Source organism: Pantherophis guttatus, chromosome 2 (assembly GCF_059756535.1).
Source record: "Pantherophis guttatus breed Tessera chromosome 2, ASM5975653v1, whole genome shotgun sequence".
Classification (NCBI taxonomy): Eukaryota; Metazoa; Chordata; class Lepidosauria; order Squamata; family Colubridae; genus Pantherophis; species Pantherophis guttatus.
The window spans coordinates 287,827,087-287,839,649 of NC_142064.1; the positions used below are offsets into that span (position 1 = coordinate 287,827,087).

The window sequence follows — 12,563 nt, forward strand, 5'->3', positions numbered from 1 at the left end:
AAGAGATGATTGAATATATGAAAAGATAATTGGCAAAGTATTGGTTTATATTATCCTGAGGAGAATGACAGACCTCTGCAGTGCTGTACTTTTGGGATGTGAAAAGGGCCTTAAACTGAATGGATTTTTTTGGATTCTTTGATAAATATACTACGTTTATCTTGAGCCACAAGGCAAGAGTGTTATGGAATTGGGGCACGCAGATTATCTGGCTGTTACCCTATTACGGTGGTTGGAATTAATAATTTGGATAAAAGACACCTCTACAGACACTATATGGAATACAAATATAAAGTCACTCGGGTGGTTGTTTTTTTTTTTTTTTTTGAAGATATTTGCTATTGATGGGGGCAGATGGTAATGGAAGATACCAAACATACTGTTGGAATTAGGATGTGATGTTACCCTAACATGGGTGATGGAGTTTACAATCCAGCTGAAAGACACTACAGAAGATATTATATGGATTACAAGCCTAAAGTCTTTTTAAGAGGATTTTATTTACATAAGGGAATATTTTTTAGTGGAGTGGGCAGAAGAATGAAGATACTAAGAATTATTAAGTATGGTAGTCTTGTAGGAAAGTGGGTGGAGACAGGTTAGTTTATTGATTTATTGATTGTTTAGTTTAAGAAAAGGGATATTATGTTTAGATATGAATATATGTAAAAGATTTGAGTTAAGAGATATAACGATGGGGGTGAAGGAAATGGGTAGACTCTGAATTGAATAAATGTTAAATTAGAATTTATTATATAGTTTTATAGCGGAAGGCTTTGAAATGTTATATTAATATACATAAAGGATTTGATTTAAGAGATATATGTATGGGGGGTTAGAAAAAGGGCAGATTATGAGCAGAAATCGCTAAACTGGGAGATATAATAATATTATTATGCTAAATTAGGAGTTATTATATAATGTTATAATAGAATGTCATTTTGAAATGTATAGTATAAGGGGGATATGATAATATTATTAGAAAGAAAGGGTCAGCATATGGGGATGGAGTAAGGGGATGGTAAAGTATTATATAATCTGTTATGAACTTGGGTTTTATTATGAAGAAGTCATAGGGGGAGGGGAGGGGGAGGGGGGGTTAGGGAGGAGGGGGAAAAGGGGGGAAATTTGTATTTGAAAAACTTTTTCAATAAAAAAAAAGAAACTACAATCAAAATAGAATTATAGTTAAACAATAGGGAGGGAAGGAGCTGGATATGTGGGGGGTGGGATTGCCTCTTAGTTCATCAACCATCTCCATTGTGATGCTCCATCATTGGGATCAGAAGCTATCTACAGAATCAGGACTTAAAGCTTAAGGAACAAAATATGGTATTTTATTTGATGCCCATAATATCCAAAATTTGAGGTAAAGTTCTGTCCCCATTGAAATGGAAGTTCCACACCTTGCAACGAAGGCCTCTCTACTCACCCTTTATTTTGTTTTATTTTGTTCAATTTCATCATCATTTGAGACTACAGTTGAAGTGGAGATTTGTAGTAAGGTAATGTCCCAAAGATGCTTTTTTTCAAGAGGTAACTGGACTGTTTTGTTTTTCTTTGAAGACATTTCACTTCTCATCCAAGAAGCTTCTTCAGCTCTAACTGGATGGTGGGGAATGGAAGGATTTATACTCCTTGCCGACATCTGGTCATTTGCATCCTTTTAGAGCAGGAGTGTCAAACTCATGTCATCACAGTGGCAACACGTAACATATTGGGACTTTTTTCCCCTTCATTAACCCAGGAGGGAGTAAGACCAGCACTTGACGCATACGGCCTACAGGCCACGAGTTTGACACCCCTGTTTTAGAGAGTCATTGAGGCCACTTGGAGGTTGATCTCTGCCCTCAGGATCACCTAAGTAGAGCAAGTGGATGTGGAGCCTTCTTGGAACTGCTGCGAGGACTGTGTTGAGGACTGGAGATAGATGATGTCATATCCCTCCCCCTCACCCCAATCTGGGAAGTCTTGTCTCCTCTGCAGATGCATCATATTAACATAATTAACTCATTTGTTATCTTGTCCTTCCCTAGTTTCATGACAAATTAATTATTTAATTATTAATTTATTTATTTTACATTTTGATGATTATCTTAAGTTAGTCTTACATTCTTTGTATATTTATTTCTTTTGATTTTAAATAACCTTAATTGTCAAAAGAAGCATACAAACTCAATAATAACTGCAATAAATAATTAAGTGTTATGAGCTTAAGAAACTACTTCATGATCAGATACCAACTTTTATCATTAAATGTTCCTTAGTATTTAGATCTGGTCTCAGGATGATAATGTAGCACTTGGGGAAGAAGATGCAGCCCAGCAGGCCAGCACCAGAAGCCAAGATGGAGAAAACCTGCACGGCCACCATGTATTTCCCTTTGGTGCTCAAGTAGGTGGGCAGGAAGGAGATCCAGACGCTGCAGAAGACCAGCATGCTGAAGGTGATCAGTTTGGCTTCGTTGAAGGCCCCAGGCAGGTTCCTGGCCAGGAAAGCCACTGTGAAGCAAATGGCAGCAAGGAAACCCATGTAGCAGAGAACCACATAAAACATGGTCACAGAGCCTTCATTGCACTGAAGGATGATCACTCCTGATTGGGAGTGCAGGTCAAAATCAGGAAACGGAGGAGAAACTCCCAGCCAGATTGCACAAATGACAATTTTTCCAGCAGAGCCAGAAAGGATGATGGAGTTGGCCAAGCTCTTCCCCAACCATCTCCTCACCCTGTTCCCTGGTTTCGTGGCCAGGAAGGCCAGCACTACCATGATTGTTTTGGCTAACACACAAGACACAGCTACTGAGAAGATGATGCTGAACATTGTTTGTCGGAGAAGGCAGGTGGCTTTCCTTGGTCGGCCAATGAAGAAAAAGGAGGACAAGAAGCAAAGCAAGAGGGAAACCAGGAGGATATAGGACAGGTCACGGTTGTTAGCTTTGACAATGGGAGTTTCTAGGTGTTTAACAAATATGACCAAAACAAGGCCTGTTGTTAGAAACAAGAGTACAGCAAAGGAGACCAGGATGATGCCCAGATGTTCTTCATAGGACAGGAAGGTTATTCTTTTGGGGATACATTGGATTCTGTCCTCAGTGGGATATTTGTCATCTGGGCACTTGGTGCATTTTTCAGTATCTGAGAAAACAGCAAGTATTATTATTTTTTTAGTCTCTCCTTTCACATTCCAAGAAAGACCTTCTTTGGATGACAGCTGATACCAAGAGACAGGAAAGCCAGAGTTCCTCTTGTGTTACTCACCTTCCTGTGTGGAGATGGTCCCCTCCGGACAAGGAATACAATCGTAGCAGCAAATTGGTTCTTCTTTCCGAGCCCGTTTTACAAATCCAGGGTGACAATTGTCCACACATTTGGACTCAGGCAGAGACTAAACAGAAAAACAACATTCATTCCAAAATATCTGCCAAATTTTTATTTATTAGATTGATTGATTAAAATAAAATGAAACTGTGCTTAAGAAAGAAACTTCTGAGCAGTAGATCAGGAAAACATAAAATATTACAAAGCCACTCCCCTTTGAAAATAATCCAAATCTTTCTTCCAGTTAAGATATAAAGAAAAAATTCCTCCCAGACTAGGGCTGTCAACTTCAAATGAGGTATTATTTAGTTATATCAGTACACTTATATTTTCAATTCATACAGCTGCCATGCTGGTGAAATAAGACTAAACATTACTGCCTAGTTTCTAGAACTATAGTGAGGATGAGTGGGAACATGTCACTTAAAAAGAGTGAGCCAGGCATGTTTTCCTGCAGCCCGTGGGACATGAGCATGAACCCTGTGTGGGAAAGGGATATTTCTAAGGCCAAGTGAGGGATTCAAGACAAGGTCCTTTCCATTGAAGAATTACAGTTTTCTTGTTAGTCGCTACTTGTGTCCAACCCTTGAAGCCCCCAAGAACCATAGCACTCCAGGACTCTCTGAACTCCACTGCCTCTCAAAATTAGAACTACAATTAGATGACATGAAAAGACAGATCCACATTTATTTATTGCTTAAATTTGGAGAATTCTTTGTTTCAGTGGAAGACTTAAGGTAGCTTACAATCAAGATAAACAATTGCATTCAAGGGGCTTTTAGATGGATTAGAAGCCAAATACCAAATGTAAGTAGCATTTCATTACAAGTGGATCCTCATTGTCTCATTATTTCAAGAGTCAAGAAACTTTGGGGGGGGGGTCAAAGTCATTTTCAGTCCTTCATTTTTCTAGTTTAAGGCATTATCTCATATCGGACAAGTCATTGTGATTCCACATTGATTGAACACCTTGGATCACCTTCCTAGCAGCAGGAGGCCTATCCCAGTGGGGTGAAACAAAAGCATGAATAACTGTGGTCAGATATGGGCTGTTAAAAAATATCTGACCCTGCTCTTTCAGGGGACCCTAATATCAATCATATAGACTGAGAAAAGTTGCCAATATTTTCAACCACCTTGTTGAGCAACTTTAGCCGTGAAAGAACATCTTGGTCTATAATAAGTCTCTGTCTTTCAAAACTCCCCAGTTGCTCTTTGATGGGATCCTCCTTGGAGAGAAATAACCAATTTATGATATCCAGATCTGCGGCTACATTTCCACTTTGGTCCAAGTGCACTTTCTCCCAGGAAAAATTGCAAAACTCATTCTTCTCCAGAAATGGATGGAACTAGAATTGAAACATCAAGGAATTTTGAAAGCAACTTGAAACATCCTAAAAGGAGGAGCCATTTTAAAGCTGAGCTTGTGAATAAGAGATGTTCAGTCCCCTCTACACTGTTTGCCTGAATAGCAATAACATTTGGACTTATAATCAGCAACAATCTGGGTACCCATTTTACCAACCTGGAAAGGATGGAAGGATGAGTCAACCTTGAGCTGGTCTGGATCGAACTCCTGAGAGTGAGCAGTGATTTAGGGTTAGGGTTAGGGTTAGGGTAAGGTTGAGGGTTAGGGTTAGGGTTAGCATAAATGCCACAGGAAAATGCAAAGACTGAGTAGCCATTAGTCTGAAAAGCTTTAATTGGATTCCTGCAGTGAGGAGGGATTAGGCTAAATGCTCCCAGGTTTAGCTGACAGTTATGAGTATAAAATTTTATCATGCTAATTACAAACACATAAGTACAGGAATGTATTTACAATGTATATATTTTAAATAATTTTATAATAGCAGTGTTTAATATCAAAATATAATTGTCACAGTGCCTGCTGTTTGGAACATAATCCTGTGAACTAAATCTGGCCTCTGTTTGGCCAAACCTGTTGGTTTTTTGGAAAATAATGGTTCCCCTACTTCAGCATTGGATTTTTTTCTAAATAGGAACTAGGTTTGATGGATCCTTGTCAGGACCGCATACCTGCCATGGCTCTAGCCTTGGAGCCCCCAATCTCTCTTTCTTCTCCATTTTTCTCCTCCTAGATATTGAGGAATATGCAACATTCAAGACATGGGCCAGAGTCTTAGCAACAGTATAAAAACGGTGCTCATTTTGTATCTGAATTCTATTCGTTTTCTCTTGCATGTCCAGTGGTGCTATCTGGGTGCATCGTCTCCGGCCCTTGACAGAAAGGACATGCTTTGAAAAAGAACAGCGAAAAGACTGGTCTTCAAATTTGGAATCCTGAAAAAGATTGGGTTGAAAGGCATCATCATTTGGCCATTTTCTTTCCTGCAAAGCAAAGACCCAAATGCTATGGATATATTTGGAAAGTCCATGCCTTGTCATTGTCACTTTCTCCACGATTGTGGTGATCCAGACTTTCCCTTCAATGGGTCCTGGCAAACCTTCAATTGTTAAATGGATGTGGTGAATTCTATCCGAAAGGGAAGCAAATTCTATGAAGTGAACAAAGACATTGACTTTTCTCCACATAGAGATGGCATTTTTGAGAGGTTCTGTATGTCTAGTCATTGAAAATTGTTGTGAAATAACCACACAAATTCCATTTCTGATAAGCATAGGAGTGAAAGTTCTCATGAAATTCTCCCCCTCTTCTGTGTCTGGTGCAAAGAGACCAATCAAAGTCCATCTGAAATGGAGGAGGAGTTGGACAATTCCTGGATATTGGATTCCATTTTTGGGGAGCATCTGATGGAAAAAAGGCATTTGTCTTTTATCACTCAGAGCCTTTGAAACAATTCCATAACTGATCTGAAGAAGCAATGAAGAATGGTGTAGTACGGTTAGTTCAAATCAAGTCCAAAATGTAAGCTTTTAACACATCCAGTGTTGTTCTCACGAACATATTAGAATAGTCCAGCAGTCACCAACTGGTTGTCCAAGGACCACTGGTGGTCTGCGAGAAAATTTTGGTGATCTGTAGACCACTAAATACTATTTATCTTTTTTTTTAATTCACGGGATTTAAAATGATGAATTTGGTGGTCCCTGAGTTCCAAAAAGTTGGTGTCACCTGGAATAGTCTATTTTTATTAACCTTTAAGCCATATCATGATAAAGAATACAAAATGCAGAATATTAGCAAGATTGCATATAATCATTTGTTTAATCTGGGGTCTAAGATACTGCTCTTTCTCTTTTCTAATAAAATTGACATTCAGATAATAGACATTGTTGAGGAATATGTGCAGAGTAACCCTTGAGTATCAAGGGTGTGCACATGAAAAATGGCTGAGAGTGGTTATGAATAATCACAGTCAATACACAGACACACTGAGTTGTGATATTCTTTTACTTTTAGGAAAAAGTAAAGCAAAGTCCAAATAACAATCCAGGTCATACACACATAAATCAATAGTTGAAATGTCAATCCAGGGATATTTCACGATCAAAGTCTTTTTACCAGTTATTGTAGTCATACATAATAAAACAGTTCTTCTAGAGTTGCAAACTGGAGCAAGTACAGCATTAATATATTCAGTAAACAGTAGAAAGCAACAACAAGTAGCAATGATCAGGTGGTGATCATGCAGAGAGAAGAGGCAGAGAGTAGCAGAGACTAAGCACAGAGAGTAATAAACCATGATTCAAGCTTCCTCTTAAGTACCTTGGCTACAGAGCTAGCCAATCAGGATACAGTATGATGCAATACAGCAATACAATCTTAAAGCAATACAATACATTTTGACTGCAAACATATATTGATGGTATTTATTTATTTATTTATTTATTTATTTATTTATTTATTTATTTATTTATTATATTTCTATACTGCCTTTCTCCCATAGGACTCAGGGTGGTGTACATCCAAGATAAAAATATAGACACACAAACATCATAAAATTGCTAATTAAAATTATTACATAATTTGGCCCGATTAAATAAAAACCCAGAATTAGATAACATTTTAAAAATCATTCACATGTTTAGCCCCACCTGTTGGAACATCAGGGTCTTGAAGGCACGGCGGAAAGCATGAAGGTCGGGGATATTCCGTATCTCTGGGGGCAGTTCATTCCAAAGGTCTGGAGCCCTCACATAGAAGGCCCTCCCCCTGGGAGTCACCAGTTGGCATAATTTGACTGACAGTACCCTGAGTAGTCCCTCCCTGTGAGAACGAACTGGTCAGTGGGAGGCTATTGGTAGCAAAAGACGGTCTCGTAGGTATATATTGTCTGCCCAACCAGTTAGATAATAGCCATTTCCTAACATTCTCCCCTTTGGTTAGGACAATATATAATAGCTTACATTCTAAACCATAACACTCACAACACGTTTTATGCTTAATTGCACTCTGAGCTTTTGTAAAATGGTCTGCGATAGTAAGTAAGCTTTTTATTTCAGTCAAAGACCAGATTAAAATACACATAGAAGGGAAGTATATTTTACAAATATAGATAGGTCGTGTGACAGTATACCATCTACTGCCTCAGATACTATCTGTACTATCAGTACTAGTGATCCTCTGCCGTAGGGGTTACCCGTCTCTTCTCCCGTTTTTTTTCAGCCACAACTACAGCAAAAAAAATTTCACTTAGCAGCTTGCCAGTGCCTTTCAGTTGGTTCAGCGTTATATCTAGCCAGTTGATTTACACTATAGGATATATCTGGCCTAGACCAATTACTAAGATAAGATAGACTGCCAATCAAGGATTGATATATTTCCTTATCGAATACAGGACTTTGAATATTACCATGTTTAAAATCCTGACTCATTGGTGTCTTAGCAGGCTTACAGAGTTCCATATTGTAACGTTTCAGCAATTGGCTAACTTTCTCAGCTTGTAACAGTTTGTACCCTCTCTTAGTTTTCACAATATCAAGACCCAAATAGTGCTTGATTTCACCTAATCCTGAACTTATTCTGCAACACAGAAATAAGTTCTGTTGCTTCCTGTTCCATTTTAGTAACGATTGCTATGTCATCAGTAAACAAGAGTAAAAGAGAAATCAAACCGTCTTTCTCTCGTCTAAATAAACATTGATCTGCTATACCAGCAACAAAACCCATAGCATTTAATTCGTTTACTATACATCTATTCCACTCATAACCTGACTGTTTTAAGCCATAAAGACTTTTCTTTAGTCTCCAGCAATCAGTTTTCTCATCAATTCTTAAACCTAGTGGTTTTTTTATATAGATAATGTGCTTTAAAGGTGCATGTAAATATGCAGTTTCAACATCTATATGGTTTATATTATAGCCATTCTTAGATGCCCACACTAACGTTGTTCGCAATGTGGTTGCTCTCAAACTAGATGCAAAAACTTCATCATAGTCCTTATCTGACTGAGCAAATCCTTGAGCGACTAACCTTGCTTTATGGGTAACAGTTCCATCCACACCAGTTTTTAGTTTGTAAATCCACTTACAACCAATTGGATGCTCACCTTGTGGTAGCTTAATGTTCTCATACAAATCTAACTCAGTCAATGATTTAAGTTCTTTATCCATTGCTTCCTTCCAAGCTACTTGATCCTTTGCAGGATACAGTTTTATATCATCATAGTTAGAAGGCTCTATATTAACCTGACATACCACACTGGCTTGAAACCTGTCGGGTGGATGTCTCACCCGAGTAGATCTTCTGGGTAACTCAGGACTCGTAACTGGTGTATCTTCTACTTCCTCCCCTAAAACCCCTTCTTCCTTTACAGTAATAGGTTCTACATCAGCTATTTCATCCTCATTGAGTATTTGTGTATCAATAATAACACTATCCTCTGTTTTGTAACCTGCTTGCTCAAGCTTATTCCAACCAACATGCTCCAGGAAATTGGCACTAGCATTACAGTAGACGCTAGTGGTACCTTGCGCCCAAAATCTAAATGACCTGTGGTTGGATTCATAACCAACAGAAAACATCTTCTTTGCTCTTTGTTGCCTCTTTCGCCTCAATTGCGAGGGAGTATGAACCCATGCTGGAGCTCCAAATGTATGCAAATAGCTTAATTCTGGTTTTCTACCATGCCAACGTGTGAATGGTAATTCACCAGTTGTTGAATTAACTACATTATTCAAAACGTGGTTAGCACACATTATTGCTTCACCCTAGATTGTCTCAGGTAAACCAGAATCAGATAACATGGTTCGAGCCATAGCCTGCAGTGTTTGTCCTCTGCGTTCGATATAAGCATTATGTTGCGGACTATAAGGGGCAGAACACTTATGTTCAACACCTGCCTTCCGTAACATAGTTTCTAATCTTATATTGGTAAACTCAGTACCATTATCAGTTACCAAGCAAACCACCGTATGTTTGTTTCCTCTAAACAAACTTCAGCCAGTTTGACAAATGCTGAAATGTTTCTGCTTTAGTTTCCATTAGGTAACAGAAACCATAATTAGAAAAATGATCTAGTATGCTTAATATATAACAGGCTCCACCTAAACTAGGTCCAATGATATCTGCAAACACTACCTCCAATGGTTCATTAATTGTAAATCCATTGACTCTGTTTGCAGGGGTTACCTTGCTCTTTTCTTGATTACATGCATTACAATTGAGGTATTTTTTACAAGATTTTAATTTTATCCCCTCAGATAATTCTATAGTTCTTTCTAACACCTTAAAGTTTATAGGTCCCAAACACCTATGATGTAAATGAATGCATTCATCATGTGGCTTCGCGTTATCATAAACTGAGTTAGCATTAGCCATAATTAATGGATCATCTTTCAACATAAACAAATCATTCTCTAACTTTCCAATAACACTTTTACCATCCTTTTCTATCAAACATTTATCTCCCCTAAATGTTACTACAAATCCAGCTTTTAACAATGCTTTTACAGATAGCAAGTTGAATTTTAGTTTAGGTATATGCAACTTTGGTAACTGCTCAATTATACATGAATAATATGCAATATCTTTTCCAGATGCTTTCATTTTCCATCCATTGGCTAATGATACATGTTGTTTACTCTTAGTTATTTTAACAAACCTCTCTTTACTTCTAGTGATAGACTGCAATACTCCACTGTCAGCTACCCACAAATCATGGTTTACAGTAATGGAACTGGATATAGCTAGATTAACATTCTTTTTGACTCTCTGTTGATTACCAGTATTCATTTTCTTACCCTTTTTACAGAATCTAGCTCTATGACCTTTATCGCCACAAGAAAAACATTTCCTAACAGTATAGGCTGTTGAAGACGGTTTTTCTTCCTGTGATTGTCTCTCTCTATCAATTGCCTTCTTCTGGACTCTTCTAACAATCTTCTGGTTATGGCAGTCAATGTTAGTTCATCTCTGGTCAAAATCTCCAGTGAAGACACATAATCATCATAACTTTCATCCAAAGAGGAAAGAATGATATAAACCTGATGCAGCTCTGAGAAAATTAACTCATTTTCATGTAACTCTTGTAAAGTTCTCTTCATAAACTCCAGATGAGCTAACATATCTCCACCTTTCAGAAGAAGATTTCTAAACAGTTTACGTGTCAGATGTATGTGTGCTCCCACACTATCACGAACATAAATCCTCTTCAAATTGTTCCAACACCTGGCAGCAGAATCCTCACCATGAATATGGACTAGCTGCTGGTCACTCAGTGTCAGTCCAATTATACAAAGAGCTCTTTCGTTATCCCGGTTAAATTTGGCTATTTTCTTCACATCTTCATCGTTTACTGGATTCCAAGCAGTTACATCTGGTGGATTATTAACTACTTCCCATATAGCCCTTCCTTACGCAGAAGTAGGCTGCATTTCATAGACCAGGAATCATAGTTTGTTCCATCCAACCGGATTATCAAGGATATGCTGGATGACTGTTCTTGTGCCATCTTCACTTGGACAATAAACCACAAACACAGCTGTCTGAATATAGTACTGTGTATTCACACTAACTCTCACTACCCTGGGCCCATAACCAATGTTAAGGAATATGTGCAGAGTAATCCTTGAGTAGCAAGGGTGTGCACATGAAAAAAGGCTGAGAGTGGTTATGAATAATCACAGTCAATACACAGACACACTGAGTTGTGATATTCTTTTACTTTTAGGAAAAAGTAAAGCAAAGTCCAAATAACAATCCAGGTCATACACAGATAAATGGATAGTTAAAATGTCAATCCAGGGATATTCCAAGATCAAAGTCTTCTTACCAATTGTTGTAGTCATACACAATAAAACAGTTCTTCTAGAGTTCCAAACTGGAACAAGTACAGCATTAAAATATTCAGTAAACAGTAGAAAACAAGAAGTAGCAATGATCAAGTGGTGATCATGCAGAGAGAAGAGGCAGAGAGTAGCAGAGACTAAGCACAGAGAGTAATAAGCCATGATTCAAGATTACTCTTAAGTACCTTGGCCACAGAGCTAGCCAATCAGGATACAGTATGACGCAATACAGCAATATAATCTTAAAGAAATACAATACATTTTGACTGCAAACAGATATTGATGGTTTATATATTGCCTGTCCAACCAGTTAGATAATAGCCATTTCCTAACACATGTTATGTCTTCTATCTCTAGAGCACTGAAAATGCAAATCAGTTCATTTTAGAGATTTACTTAAATGTCCCATATTTAACATTGTGTTCAGCTGCTCAAGTCTTGCTCGAGTAAATGTTTAGGCCTCCTCCCCACTCTGGATCCTAATCCCTACCCATGACAATGGTCATGAGAAAAGCAGTTCATGATTTCCATAGAAAAGATTGAATCTATTACCCACCCACCACTCACTTTGCCAGATAGAGAAAGAAAAAAACAAACCTGAGGGACTTTGTAGGTGCCTACTAATGTTGACATCTGAATGGAGATGTCATCAAGAGATCCATCAAGAACAGCCATCAGGTTGTCCTTCTTTCCACAGCTGTAGTTGGGAACATTGGCTTCTCCAGTAGAAAGTATGTCAAGCAAGGCATCTGAAGTCCCAAGGGTGCTCAAATAGTTGTCATGGATGTTGTAGCCAAGTGTGAGATTGTACAAAAGCTGAGAATTCTTGTTGACTTGTTGAATGGCAAAAATGAAGCATAGGATTATTGCTGGGTAAATAAATGAACGACTGTAAAAAAATGTTCATCATAGCATCATCTCTAACAACAACAACAAATATATTTTCATTTATTCCTCTTTCTCTCCTATTCAGTATTGCCACAAGTGTCCAAATAAGAATATAATTATAGTCACCCATCACCGTTTAATTG

The 12,563-nt window shown here is 38.0% G+C and overlaps 1 long non-coding RNA gene across 1 annotated transcript; it reads right to left on the reverse strand.

The window, feature by feature from the left end:
- Positions 1–2,998: 2,998 nt before the first annotated feature.
- On the reverse strand, positions 2,999–4,639 carry LOC117659104 (uncharacterized). Its single transcript, XR_015731991.1, has 3 exons — positions 4,457–4,639; positions 3,261–3,387; positions 2,999–3,137 (listed from the first exon to the last, which is right to left on the reverse strand). It is a non-coding gene; the product is annotated as an uncharacterized LOC117659104 (long non-coding RNA).
- Positions 4,640–12,563: the final 7,924 nt, after the last annotated feature.